The sequence below is a fragment of the Aulonocara sp. 'chitande type north' Nkhata Bay genome, linkage group LG3, assembly GCF_057382095.1.
Source record: "Aulonocara sp. 'chitande type north' Nkhata Bay isolate Kocher_YH1m ecotype deep benthic linkage group LG3, A_spYH_male_GT1.1, whole genome shotgun sequence".
NCBI lineage: Eukaryota > Metazoa > Chordata > Actinopteri > Cichliformes > Cichlidae > Aulonocara > Aulonocara sp. 'chitande type north' Nkhata Bay.
In genome coordinates this window covers 28,182,351-28,197,825 of record NC_141346.1, presented here as the reverse complement: position 1 = coordinate 28,197,825, position 15,475 = coordinate 28,182,351, and positions in this window count along the sequence as shown.

Here is a 15,475-nt window from a genome sequence, read left to right as displayed (position 1 = left end):
CGCAGGAAGTAGAGGCGCTGTTGTGCTTTCTTGGCCAGTGATGCTGTGCTGGTGGTCCAAGAGAGGTCCTCACTGATGTGCACCCCCAGGAACTTGGTGCTGCTCACCCTCTCCACCGCAGCGCCGTCGATGGTCAATGGGGGGTGACAGGTGTGGCCTCTCTGGAAGTTGACAATAATCTCCTTGGTCTTACTGACATTTAGCAGGAGGTTGTTGTCTCTGCACCACGTGGTCAGGAGCTCAACCTCTTTCCTGTAGTGGGTCTCATCGCCCTTGGTGATGAGCCCCACCAGCGTTGTGTCGTCCGCAAACTTCACAAGGTGGTTGGAGCTGTAGGTTGGTGTGCAGTCATGTGTCAACAGGGTGAAGAGCAGAGGACTGAGCACACAGCCTTGTGGAGCCCCCGTGCTCAGGGTGATGCTGTTTGAGACCTTGTTGCCCACACGCACCGCTTGAGGCCTCTGGCTGAGGAAATCCAGCAGCCAGTTGCAGAGGGAGGTGCTGAGGCCCAGTCTGTCCAGTTTACAGATGAGTTGTTGTGGTATTATGGTGTTGAATGCTGCGCTAAAGTCTATGAACAGCATTCTCACATATGAGTCTTTCTTGTCCAGATGAGTTAGGGCTGGGTGGAGGGCAGAGCAGATTGCATCCTCTGTGGATCGTTTCGCTCTGTATGCGAACTGGTGTGGGTCCAGGGTGGGAGGTAGGGTGGATTTGATGTGTGACATGACTAGTCGTTCAAAGCACTTCATAATAATGGGTGTCAGTGCCACGGGGCGGTAGTCATTGAAACAGGCTGGGGATGGTTTCTTTGGCACAGGTATGATGGTGGCAGTCTTGAAGCATGATGGAACAGTGGCTTGCCTCAGGGAGGTGTTAAAGATGTCTGTGAAGACATTCTTCAGCTCCTCTGCGCAGTCTTTCAGCACACTACCAGGGATGTTATCTGGACCCGCTGCTTTCCGGGCGTTGATGGTGATGAGTGTCCTCTTCACGCTGGCAGCAGACAGGCACAGAGGCTGGTCGTGTGGAGGTGGTGGTGTTTTCTGTGGGCGTGTGTTGTTCTGTGCTTCAAATCATGCAAAGAAGCTGTTCAGGTTGTTGAGCAGAGTGGTGTCGCTCTCACAGCTACGCGCTACAGGCTTGTAGTCTGTAATAGCCTGGATGCCTTGCCGTAGGCTTCTTGCGTCCTTGCTATCATTGAAGTGGGAGGTTATCTTGTGTGTGTAGTCCTGTTTCGCTTTCCTGATGCCACGGGACAGGTTGGCTCTCGCTGTTCTCAGGCCTATTTCATCCCCAGCTCTGAAGGCCTTGTCTCTGGCCTTCAGCAGCCTGTGGACATCTCCTGTTAGCCATGGCTTCCGGTTGGCTCGAGTTGTGATACTTTTCACTTGTGTTACATCATCAATGCATTTGGTGATGTATGAGCTCACCGTGTCTGTGTACTCCTCGATGTCTATGATGTTATTGTAGGTGGCTGCTTCCTTGAATATGTCCCAATCAGTTGACCCAAAGCAGTCTTGAAGAGCAGAGGTGGCCTCCTGTGGCCACACTCTTATCTCTTTCATAACAGGTTTGATGACCTTCACTCTCTGTCTGTATGCTGGCATTAGCATAACAGTGAGGTGATCAGAGGTGCCGATGTGGGGGAGGGGGATGGCTTTGTATGCTCCTTTTTCCTGTGTGTAGACCAAGTCCAATATGTTGTCTCCCCTTGTTGGAAAATGTACATGCTGATGAAACTTTGGGAGAACAGTTTTAAGATCAGCATGATTAAAGTCTCCTGCGAGGATGACGAAACCGTCTGGGTGTGCTGTTTGTTGCTCACTGATGGCCTGATACAGTTCGTTCAGCGCCGCATTTCTATCGCTGTTGTTGCTAGATGGAGGTATATAGGTAGCGACCAACAAGATCGAACTTACCTCCCTGGGCAAATAGAAAGGGCGACACTTCACGATCATGAACTCCGCCAGTGATGAGCAGTGTTTGCGTACTACAGTGGCATCACGACACCACTCGTCACGGATTTAAACACAGACCCCGCCACCTCGGGTCTTGCCTCCGTCTACGAGAGCCCTGTCGGCTCGGTAGCATGCTAGCTGCTCCAGTTGTATGGCCGAGTCCGGAATGTTGTCATTAAGCCATGTCTCGGTGAAAACTAGCACACAACAGTCACTTACTTTGCGATTCGCTGATCTCAGAAGTCGTATGTTGTCCATTTTATTGTCCAGAGATTGTACGTTGGCTAAGAGGATCGATGGTATGGCTGGGCGAGTTGGCTTAGCCTCAAGCCTGACTCGGACACCTCCGCGCTTGCCCCGCTTCCTTGTCCTAGCGCACCGCTTTCGACACCTCCTTGCCCGGGGAGGGTTAGCAGGCGAGTCCGGTGAGTTGCTAGGCCAGCTAGCAGGCTGTCGCAGAAATCCTATCTCCCTTAGCATCTCAACGTTAGTGTTCAAAACTTGGCAAATCTTGCTTCTCTGAATGTGTAAGAGAGCCTGACGACTGTACACATATTCCGACGTGGACTGGCGAGAAACACTTGCAGAAAGACACTTACTTGACGAACAAAACATCGCATTTTCAGGAGAGCGTGAGGTCGCTGCATTTACACGCGCCGCCATAAATGTGGATTTTCTGCTTCAGAAGATAAAGGTCAGTTTTGCGATTTATGAAGTTTGCCCTTTAATCTGGATTTTGGCTCAGCTTCCAGCTACACTGTGACATAACTATAGCAATGATGAGATACAGATCTCCAGTGAAGGTGTCACCATGATGAGCAAAGCAAGGCTTCATGAAAGATTTGAAGTGTTTGTGCCCCTCCCTTCCTTTCCTCCCCATCTCCAGCTGCCTCCCCCTTCCCGCTCCACCACAACCACCCACACATGCAGGACCTTGGAGTAGGGGTATGTCACCAGGGTGCAGAGGAGGCTACCCCCCTCTGTCCCCTTCTGGCTGCCTCTGCCTCAATTTTATCCCACAACTTAGACATTCACATTACTCACACTCTCATTACACATACATATAGGATCTTGGGGGTGGGCACGATACATGGAATCCAAATTACCATCAGGGTGTACACCTCACCCCTGGCGTCGTTGCCCACCTCTCAATTTTAAATACACGTAGACATTGAGGGCTAGCAGGAGGGACTATGCATTTACCTGCTGCTCTCTGGCAGGTAGCTCCATGCCCTCCTGGGTTTTAAATGCACCTTAGAACACACATGCATCAACACCACAATGAGCGGGTGGAGGGAGGTTTGGAGTCTTCTCTCACCCCCATTCTCTGCGGCCTGCTGGAGCAGGGGGGCTAGGAGGAGGAGTTGGCCGTCCGACTGCGGTCTGGAGGGTGGGGCCTCCCTGCTGCTGCGGAGTCGGGGCGGTCTGCCTCCCCCCACCACAGGGAAAAGGGTAACACCACCTGGGTCTGGGTGTAGTTCCCCCCTCCAGGGGCAAGGGTACCTAGACCTGGTTCGTAGAGTACGCTTGGGGAGTGTGATCGTGTGTACAGCGTCTCTTTATGTCTGTCTCCACGTTGGTTGAGTGTGGAGTAAGTGCATATGAGAGCATGAGGGTGGGAATGGATGTTTGTATCTGTGTGTGCCTGTATTTCTGTGTCTATATGTCAGGTTGGGTGTCAGGCGCCACCTCTCTGGGGACATCTTAGGCCCTCCAAGGTTTGGAGGCCTTTCTCCCCCCACCACCACTTCCCCTGCCAGTGGCAGACTCCCTCAGACATCGTTGGTGGTTCTTTGTGTCCGGGGATGGGCGTCCGGGTACACACCGGCTCACTCCTTGGCGGCCGCTTATCGGGGCCTGGAGCCTGGGGCTCGCTCGGGCCACTTCGGAGGTGGGGTGCCCCCGGCCTCTCGGCCTGGGGCTCGGTCACTCAGGCACAGCTGGCTGCCGGCGGAGCTCACGGGCGCGTCACTGCAACTCCCCCTGGCTTCTGCTCCGCGGCTGCTGAGTGAGCCCTCATCTGGGACTCTCCTCAGCTCTTACTGGGACAGTGGCGCGGCTGCCCCTCTGTTGGTCTTCCTTGGTCTCTTGTGTTCTGGGGGCCTCTGGATGTCTGGAGTTTTGATCTCCTCCATACCTGCTTCATTCCCTGAAGGACGGGGCTGTGGCCCCCCCACACCCTCTAGCAGATCATTACATGAAGGAACCTTTTAAAAAAAAAAAACAAAAAAAACAAGCGCGTCCATGCTCACAGGTGTACACACGGGTGATCACACCCACAAACTACACCCTTTTTGGCTCCTACCTCAAAGCACACTGTGTTCTGTTGATCTTATGTGCTGCACAATAATGTTTAATATTTAGTATTTACTGTCATATTCCCATATATCATTGTGATGTTGTTTATTCTATTACTCTTGTTCTCTTCTGCTTGTTTTCTTTTTTCTTTCTCAGCAGGTGATCCAGGTGATCGATATATGCATTTTTTTTTCTCTTTTTTTTTCTGCCTGTTCTGTTGGTTTATGTTTTTTGCCCTTCTCCCCCGTCCCTCTTCTCAGCTGTTTCTCTTTCCCTCTTTCTTTCTCCCCTTCTTTCCCCCAGTCAAGTCTGTCTCGTATTCAGTAAGTGAAAATAAAATAAACAATAAAAGGTGAATCAAATGGACCATTACAGCAAGGCTGGGATGGTCAATTTGGTAAAGTAAATCACAACAATTCTGATGGCAAAAGAGCCAAACGGGACAGGCAAAAAAACAACAAAAAAAAACCAAAAAAACAAAAAAACATTTTAGCGTTTTAAAGAGAGAGATTAGACATGATATTATGATGAAATTCTATCATTTCCTGTACTTTCCCAGATTACTTCAGTTCAGTATGGTTTATGGAACAGTAGTGATGTTTAATACTAAGTAACATTCAGACAGGTATTGGCAATACTGATCTGATATTTTTGTATCAGTATGCACTACAATTTCAACAAATGAGACTTTGTCTTTATTCCCGTCATTTAAACACAGACACAAAAACCTAGACATAAGTCACTTTCCAAAATTCAGCACCAGTGCTACACGCAGCCAACAGCTCCACATTTCATTTGTACCTGGATAGATAGTGCCTGCCTGCAGCACCAAAGGACTCCGCGAGCTATGTTTGTCTCGCCCCAGCAGCACCTGTCCCTCTCCTCCTCTTCAGTTTGCCTCATCATAAACTCATCATCATATTCTGTGTTATAATTTACTTTTGTTTCTGTTTGACAAGGTTTGCAGTCTACAATTTTTAAGCTACATTTGTCACAAACCGCGTCTCGGCTGTTAGTGGAGCTGAAATAGCTCCACACATGACTCCACTCATCAACCTAGTGAGCGAGCACAAGTGACCTGTGACGCATTTACACAGCTGTATTTCGCAGATCACTATGACAGGCGGAAGAAGAAGTAGTTCTTACCAATCATTTAGACAATCCTTGTAATACAGCTACTGTGTTCCTGTTACTCATAAAGTACAAATTTACCACAAAGTACCAAAATATATATTTTTATGAGAATCGATTCTAAAACATAAATATCTGGTATCGGAGTAATTGATATTTTGTATTATATTTATATTTAGTATTGATCCGCACTCCACTAGTTTATGGCAGTGGTGTTCTTTCAGGGCATGCAAGGCAAGCAGTGCTTGTCTAGTGAAATCAAAAGCAGACATTAATTAAAGCAAATTAAACCATCTTGTTTCACTACACATAGCATTCTGTCATTAAATTTCTCTCATGGCTGTTTGCATTCATGCATTACTGCCATCTTGTGACCACAGATGGTTATTGTTACTAGAAACAGAATTATTTCTGCGTGGTAAGAGTATGGAGTAGGCGTTCTCAGGAAAGTGTCCATGGCTGGTTGACGACGGCTGGAATTTCTCAAGCTTAGAGCCAGCAGCTTACAGTTCTTTGTTTGGGCTTGTGCACTGGGGATAAACCTCTGGGGCCCGTTCTTCGTACGTCGCTTACTACATCCAAGATCAAATGACACATCCAAGATCAAATCATCGCGCTAACCGTGAGCTCGCTAATCCGGTTCCCCGAACACACCTGCTGTTGACGATTACTACAGCTGGACGCAGGAATGTGACATCACTGGGTGTCGTAAAAGGGGCTACACATCGATAGTAGAAACATTGATCGGCAACCCGCTGATTGGTCGGCGAAAATGTCCAAGGGGCGTGCTCGGTATTTTCCGGCAGCAGAGCAAGAACTCATGAGTGAGGGAGTTCAGGAGTTTCAGAGTTTAATTAAAACGCAAGAGAACACTGCAAAGGCTGCAAAAGCAAGGAGAGAGGGCTGGCAGAAAGTTGCTGACAAATCAAACTCGTAGGTAATTTAATAATAATAATAATAATGGATTGGATTTATATAGCGCTTTCCAAGGCACCCAAAGCGCTTTACGATACCACTATTCATTCACTCCCACATTCACACACTGGTGGAGGCAGCTACGGTTGTAGCCAGGCTGCCATATCGCGCCATCGGCCCCTCTGGCCAACACCAGTAGGCGGTAGGGTAGATCTATCATATGACACTATATTGTCCAATATCATATGGCATTATATTATATTATAATATGTTATATTATATCCCCTTTCACATTAGAGCCACAACAGGACCCACAAGAACATGGGAACAAGTAAAAGTGGAATACAGGAGTATTCTACAGAATGGTAATATTTATCTCTTAGATTGCTTTGCGTCTCTTGGCAAGGTAATACTGGCCTGTAATACTCTGTTAGTTTGTTCATAACAGCAACCAAGAAAAGGGCAGAGGAAAAAAAGACAGGTGGTGGTCCTGCACCCCCTCGTCAACAAGTTGGTTAAGTAAATAATATCCTCACGGGAAAATCGATATCTCTCTATGAGCACACTGTCGCGCTGAGCTAAAGGATCCTGTCTATCCCGCAATATACGCTGAATTCTGAGGACTCTCCTTATCAATCTTGCACCTTCCGCAATGGGTTGGTCGCGTATACGGACAGGACATGGCTGCGACAGGCTTCCCAAATCCACCTTCGCTTTTATAGCCGTGGTCTCTCATCTTGATTACACGAAGTAATTTACAATTACTACTCTGAAATATGAATTACATCTGTAATAATCACATACATGTAATAGAATGTTAATAGTTCATTTCCCTTTTTTAGGAAATGACCTGTATGTATCTGTGTGACATCAATAAAAGGATCAAGTGCTGCATTATCTTTAGTTACATTGATAATATTTATTTATGGTGAAACAGTGGAAAAATATCGCTGTTGCTTTCGTATAAATGAAGCGGACATACCTGCGTGGCCGCGATCTAATCCTGTTTACATAAAGTAAACCTGCTCCCGAGCAGGTTTACGCTTACGGCTCTGTTGCTATGACAGCAAGTCCCGGATGAGCTTCGGGGAACCGACTGATCCAGGATCACGCGAAATCGTCAACAATCTAATCCGGCTAACCTACTTAGCGAGGTACGAAGAACGGACCCCAGGTCTGATGATTAGCATGCAGGGCCAACTGCTGCTGGCTTTGCATCTACTGATCTGAGCTGTGTTTAGCGACAAAACAGAGCTGGAATTGGCAAGTAGATGGAAACTCTATTATCATGATAAAAGATGAGCTTTCTCTTACTAACCACTTTGGTCAACCTATCCAACATGTAAGAAAGTTTGAATCAATCATTCAGAACATTATAATGAAAACTATGACGATGGCGAGGGGAACTAATGCTCTGTTTGGCTTAATAAAACCACCAGGTGAATAGGTGCAGGTTCCCCCAGCATTTCATTACTTTATGTAGAATTTCAGATTAACTTGTCTGAGGAATCACTTGGTTTACCAAATTTACAAAGTTCAGCTGGTTTGCTAATACACCACCTTCGTTTTTCATTCAGTTTTTTCCCCACTATAGATATTGACAGCTATGTCACACAGTGCTCAAGCGATGAGCACTGTGCACTGAACAGAATATGAATTATTTAAAACAAGCTCAATGCTCAGCAATAGTAATGCTAGTAATACTGTAGGAATACAGTAACACAGTAAACCATATAACACCAATGTGGAACGTTTTTCTGCAGGAGAAGTACTTTCATTTCATTATCTTACATAATGTTTGCCAGTAATACAGTTCTGAAGTATGTATAGAAGTATGTATATGTAGAATATGGCATGTGTAGTCAAGTATTTTTATAGTGTTCTGTTGTTTGTTTTGCTTAAGTATTGCTTACAGTTCTATAGAGTGCAGAGACATGAAGGGGGGGTTACATCCGCTAATTTTCTGTACATGCTACTGGTTTATGGTATATAAGTATTTAATTTCAACTTAAGTGGTTAAATGCTGCAATTCGGGCATGTTAAAGCAATGGATAACATATACCACATGGATGCAGCAAGCTTTGGCAGCTGTGATGTTTTTTTGTTTTTTTAATTACATTATGTTATTATGTAGTTTGATTAGCGAGCTGAAGTCATAAAATACATGTAAGCTAAATAGTGCTAACTAACAGACTCATAAAATTATAGAGTTCCACTGTGTAATTTGTATCACACATCGAGCCATGTTCTTGGTGAGACAGTTTTTATTAGCATGCTTCAAATTGCACCAAACTTGGTGGAGAGGTGAAGTTTAGTGATGATAATGAGCAAGTAACTAATTATCATCAGTAGTTGTTTTAGCAGATCACAAACAAGTACTGGTGATGGTTTAATTAAGATTGCACGCTAATGCTGTAAAGTTGGATGTCTATTGCACTTTTGCTTTTTTATTCACCTCTCGCTCTTGTGTGGAAATTATTGGTTTGGAACATTTAGGCAATTTCTAAATTTAGCATCACAATACATGTAGCATGTGCAACATTTCCCCAAAATTGTTTTGTCACTGCTTCCCAAAGTGCAAGAATCCAGTATGACAAGATAATGTACTCCACGTTGAATTGTGTCATTTCAGCCTCACAAAACTACCCTGTTAGATATATGAGAAAAACTGATGCGAGCTGTCAAACACAGAGACGCTTAACATCCTGTAAGGGGAAATTCTTGGTGGAAACAGAGAGTTCTGGTCACACTTTTTGCTTCATCTCAACTTGAAAAGTTTTGGCTGACGGCAGTTTGAAACCCGAAATAGACGTGGAGCTCTTAGCTGAAACAGATGCACATGTTGTGAGACAAAAAGAAGAAGAAAGAAAAAAAAAATAAGGAAGTGTTTGTGCTTGTATTGACGATTCAAAACAATCTGAAACCATCTCCACAGTGGCACCTGCTGGACAATTTGGCTATTGTCATCTCTTGATCATATTCTCTGAAATGGTGACACAGACAAGTTCTGCACAACTCCAAACAAAACCACTTATCATACCAGACCATCCATAACTCTGATCATCACATTTTGGAGAAATCCTCAAAGAAACAAGGCACCTTGCCTTTTATTGGATAGTAATAGTGAAAATGAAGAGTAAAGTGCAGAGGAAGAGGGAGACGGGGAAGACATGCAGCAAAGGGCCGCAGGTTGGACTCGAACTCAATTCGCTGTTTTCCACTGAGCTAAACTGGCCCCCGTGTTTGGTTGACTTTTAGGTTTTCTAGCACTTCTAGTTTTACTAAACTGAAAAGTAACTGAAAACGGCTAAATCACCAAAACACACACTTCACAGAGGAGGAGCAAGCAGCCACCAGACAAAGCTCACCAAGGTGGGAGAGTTGACAGGACACACCCACACAAGGTCATTAAAAATTCCCCTCTCGCCCCTGCGGGCGGTCTATCGTTTAAGGTCCTCTACCAGAGGCCTGGGAGCTTGAGGGTCCTGCGCAGTATCTTAGCTGTTCCTAGGGCTGTGCTCTTCTAGAAAGATCTCAGATGTTGATCCTGGGATCTGCTGGAGCCACTCGTCTAGCTTGGGAGTCACTGCACAAAGCACTCTGATTACCACTGGGACCACTGTTATTTTCACCCTCCACATCTTCTCTGAGCCCTTGGTATTTCTCCAGCTTTTCGTGTTCCTTCTTCCTGATGTTGCTGTCATTCAGAAGTCCCACAGGATCTTAGCTCGGTCATTCTCAACTACCTTCAACTCTCCCAGTTTGACTTCCAGGCCACACTCAGCACAGATGTTTCTGTATACTAAGCCGGCCACTTGGTTATGGCGTACCGTGTAGATGCCTGCTAGCACCTTGCACCCTGCTGTTATGTGCTGCATTTGTCATGAACAGGCTGTGTGCTGGCATTGGAGGACCCAAATGCAGACTTTGGCTACGTTCACACTGCAGGGGAAAGCGCATCAAATCTGACTTTTTTGACCCTATGCGACCCATATCCGATCATGGTATGACAGTGTGAACAGCACAAATCCAATATTTTCAAATCCGACCCAGGTCACTTTCGTATGTGGTACTGAATTCGATACATATCTAATGTTTTAGAAAGCGACTGCTGTTTGAATGGCCATGTCACCTTAAATCCATCTTCTACTTCACTGACACAAGACAGACGCCAATTATCAGCGCCGGAGAAGAGCCCGAGAAGACATCGTGAACGCTTCCTGGCCATCCAGTGTAGATGTCAGTGAAACTGTTGGGAAGACAATGTTGGAGAAACATGAACATTTTATTTGTACTGTATAATCTGCAGATTCTGACAGAAATCTGCAACTTTCCTTTGAAGCACTGCTCCTCTAAAACAGCAATAAGGATAATTATTAGGCCATATGTAAATAACAAAATAACTTTAAAACTTAAAGAAAAATTGGGAAACGTAAAGTCCGAAACAAGTCTTTATATTAAGGGCCATCATTCAAACAATACGAGTTTGGTCTGAGTCTAAACAGAGCGCGTTGTTTTATTTGTAGTGTGAACAAGCAGACAAAGAAATCGGATTTGATCAAAAAATCGGAATTAAACATTAAGACCTGCAGTGTGAACGTAGCCTAACAGAGGCGAAGAGTAAACAAAAAAACCCCACAGCTTTATTTGCTGGATGAGAGCTACACTAGGAAATAATATAACCTAACACACAGCAAGGGAAACATGGGGCTTAAATATACTGAGGGATAATGAGGGAATGAGACACTGGAGGAGAGCACAGCTGGGAGAAATGAAACGTGACGGGACCAAGGGGAAGCAAAACTTGAAACACTGGCATGAGACAAGGGAACGTCAAAGTAAAACAGGAAGTATAACACAAAGATGTGGACTTGACATTGAACAAAGGGAACACGGAGCACAGAGACAGGAGTGAAAGAAGACATGACTGATTGGGGAACAAGATAATAAACATGAAGACTGAACTAAACCTACCTAACTGAGAACTGTTTCAGGCAAAACCCAGCAGACTACTGTGTTTATACCAAGGAGGCAGGACATGGCAAGGTGATCACCTGGGTGGATAATTGCAGCTGGCAATGAAAAGGTAATGAAGGATGTGAAAGAAATGCTTTCAGTCCGATTTAAAATGAAAGACTTGGGCAGACTTCAGCATTTTCTGGGTATTGATTTCACTCAGTCTGAGGGATGTATAACAATGTCACAAGAAACATATGTCAATAAGATACTGATGAGGTTTAACATGCAGAACTGTAAACCCAGAGTAACTCCCTGTGATCAAAGGTGAGAGATGTGAGGACGTATAGAGAGGCTGTAGGCAGTCTTATATACCTCACATCAGGTACCCGTCCCACCTGTCAGTATATTTGTATTTGTATCTATTATTGCTCTTAATTGGTTCTGTGAAGCACTTTGGCATACCTCTGGTTTTTAAATGTGCTATATAAATAAAGTTTTATTGTATTGTGTTGTAGAGCACAAACTAAGTATTTAAATCAGAATAAAAACAAAATGCTGAAGTATCCATTTTTAAACTAATTTTAAAACCAGCATTTATTTATTTTTTCACATTTTTAAATGCCAACATCAAGCCATGTGACAAAATATTTCAAAATATATCTAAAAATTCACAATACATTTAAGCTTCATGTGTAACAATTAAAGCTCTCAAAGTGCGGCCCTGCAGGCTGATGGTGGCCCTCGACTGTAACCAGAGACATTTCATTGATCAACAGTTCAAGTTAAACTGTGACTCAGTGCAGAACAACATTTCTATTTAACCTCTTCCGTTGCAGCAGTCAGGTCAGTGTCGACCTTCCTCACAGTGTCAGAAAGCTGCTGTCAGCTCACACCTTACTGATGGCTGACTGCAAAACTACAAACCAAAGGGAAAATGAAAAATCAGCAACATAAACCAATATCATGTGAACACAAACATTTAAAACATTAATAGTTACTGAGTTTTTGTGAGTTTTTTTCTTCCTGTGACGCTTTTAATCACATGCTGGCACCTTTAACAAAATCCTTTCTCAGCATAACCCACTTTTTAGTTCGTCTCACACAAAGAGAAATTTGTTTGACTCTTTCTGCTCTTTGGCCTGAACAGTTATTCTGACAAAGAGAAGCATCAGCGTTTGCAGTGGATTAGATGCAGTGAAATAAAAGGGTAAGTGTGCTGTCGCAAAAGGCAGGCTTCACAACACCCACTGCCAAATTCAAACATACAAAGGTCTCAAAGTGCATTAAATACTATCCCTAGCTTTCGTTTTTGAAATAATTTTGTGCTTCACGAACTTGGTGCAAAGCTGGATTATTCAAAATGAGGTGTCAGCCAGGGGCAGGGATAGCTCAGTAGGTAAAGTGATCGGAAGGTCAGCGGTTCGAATCCACTTAACGGCTACCCTGAGGTACCCCTGAGCAAGGTACCGTCCCTACACACTGCTCCCCGGGCGCCTGCTTAGTGGGCTGCCCACTGCTTCACTGAGTGAATGGGTCAAATGCAGAGAAAAACAAGTAATTTCCCCATGGGGATCAATAAAGTATCCATTATTATTATTATACCTATGACAAGCTATGACACATTCTTTATTTATTTCTAACTACCGAGTTAGAATAAAGAACACAAACACAACAGCACTACATTATTGAGCTTCATACCCCTGAACATTTTTACAATTTCATGCCCCAACTTGGATTAAAAACATGGTTTTGAACCACGATTATTCACACACGTGTCCCTGATGAATGACTGCTCAGATTTTTTCAACACTTTCAATGTGGGGTGCATGGGTACACATTTGGGGTGCTGTAAACTGCACACAGATGATACCAACGCTTTGGCCTGTTATGAGCCCTTTAGTATTGCCACCATGTTCCCTCTAATTTTTCATGTGTCTGAGCGAACACACAAACTCCCTGAGCGGTCCCGTGGACCACTGTGAGCAACAGCAGACGTGTGACTGTGGTCACGCCAGCAGTGAATCCATCCAAGTTACATGGTTTATTAAAATAATCAAATTACAGCATTTACATTTATGTTAGACTACTTTTAATTAACTGCTTTAGCCCACTTACAATGAAAATTAAAAAAAAAAATAGTTCATGACCTGTGTAGTATGTTAACACTATTGGAAGTAAAAATAACTTGAACTCCAATTTTCAAAACACAACTTTCTTTTTTTTTTTTTAATAAAGCTCTGACTTGTATTATGAGTCTGTGGTGTGGTTGAGAGTCCTGTAACTCTCTGTCTGCAAATACAGTTTATAATGACCAATGTTGGGCAATTAATTACATAGTTACTTCTTCAAAAAAGTTATTGAGTTTTGCAAACAACAACGTTTTTTGCAGCTGTTTATCAAAAAATGCAGCCAAGGCATTTTTTAAATAAACATTTCAAACTATTTACAGAACAATCCGGTGTTCTGCATCAAATTTGATGCCACACAAATTATTTGTGCCACTCCAAAACAACACACTAACTTTAGACTCCAAACAAACGTCGCAAATCTCTCATATCTCAAAACACCGCTGTCACTTCTAAAACCTCCCTTCCTAAACAACTAAATGCCATGTTGCCATATCATTTTTTTGATTGGTCGACATAGTACATTTTTCCAACAATAAGAAAGGGTGGGGTTATTTTTGGTTTTGCAGGCGGAGAGAGAGCTTTCCTTATAAAACGCAGTTTTTACCGTTTCTTCCTGCAGTAAATATAAATACAATCAATGGCAGTATTCAGGAAAACAAAGAAACAAACATTGCATATATATATATTATAACTGCTCCTGAAGGTTTTTCATGTTCGAAGTAGAATAAAGGGCCATGCTCCAACTGATGTTCAGCCAGTATTTTTAATCTTCTTTTCACCAGCAAACACCGTGAAAAACTATGGTGAAATGATCAATGAAAAACACGGATATTACATCAGCAGAACAAAAATTACAACTCAAATAAAACATACACACGAAGTAAATGCACCAACATACCGTGTGCGCCTTTCTACTGAACATTCATGAGCAATTGTAGTCCATATCTTCTATATTTCCACCCTTTACACAGGCCAGCATTCTCTTTCTGGCTCGAGCCTTCAGTCTCTGGTGACACGTGCGCTTAATTGAGCCTCACCCCAAAGCATGCGCACCACAAAGCGCCACACTCAGGCCCACCAGTAGGTGGCGACAACACAACATGAATCCAGATTAAACACCAAATTTTGAACATTGCAATCACATAATAATTACATTCCAATGCGACAGCTACATATATATTTTTTTTTTATCATAACTCTGGTTTCACATGCCTATCAACACAATTTAAAAACTGTTATAAAGTCCACACATCAAGTGTACTTGACTCTGCTGTATGCTGTGTAAATGTGACTTTTGAGCTGGGTGAAATCCGTGAAGCAGAAATAATATTTTATTTTAACATTGCATTGCTAATCATCGGTTGTGGCCAATCAAATTGTATGGTCCGACTATAAATAGTAGCTGCTATTTTGATTCATTTATTTATTCATATTTATTTTTGGTTGATTAAGGCTGTTCGTACTACTGGTATATTTGTGGAGTCGGATTAACCACAGAGGACGTATTTGATTTCCCGTTTCGGGTCTATTAATAAGTTGTGTTTTTACTCTGAAGGCCTAAAGTAGAGGTGACTGGGTGCCCTGGTGGTGGGATATTCCGTGGTTCGTGATTATTTATGCATTCGCCCACTGGTAATCCAGGCTCTGAATCAGTTAACAGTACACGTGCAAATACATGATTGCATCTTCTGATGTCTGTTTTAAATAGCTGTCAATAAATTCGTTATTTTACTCCCAATCACGGCTCTGGCTCAAGTGTTACAAACCTTAGAAACTATGTAAATGAACAGGAAGGCACTAACTATAGTTATATAGTTCATTTGCATAGTACATAGTATCTATAGATACTGTCTGTGTGAAACTCCCAGGTTGGCGTAGTCGGGTTTCCCCTGTGACTGTAAAGCTTTAAGCTCCCGATCGCCACAACACCATATTTGTGTTTGCAGAATCGATGGATTCTGGTCAGCTGTACATAGATAATCCTGACAATATACAGTAAACCCGAGTCTTAAAAAAAACGGAATTAACTGAATTTGAATAAATAATAAACAAATTTATTCACCTGTGTTTGAGCCTCAGGCA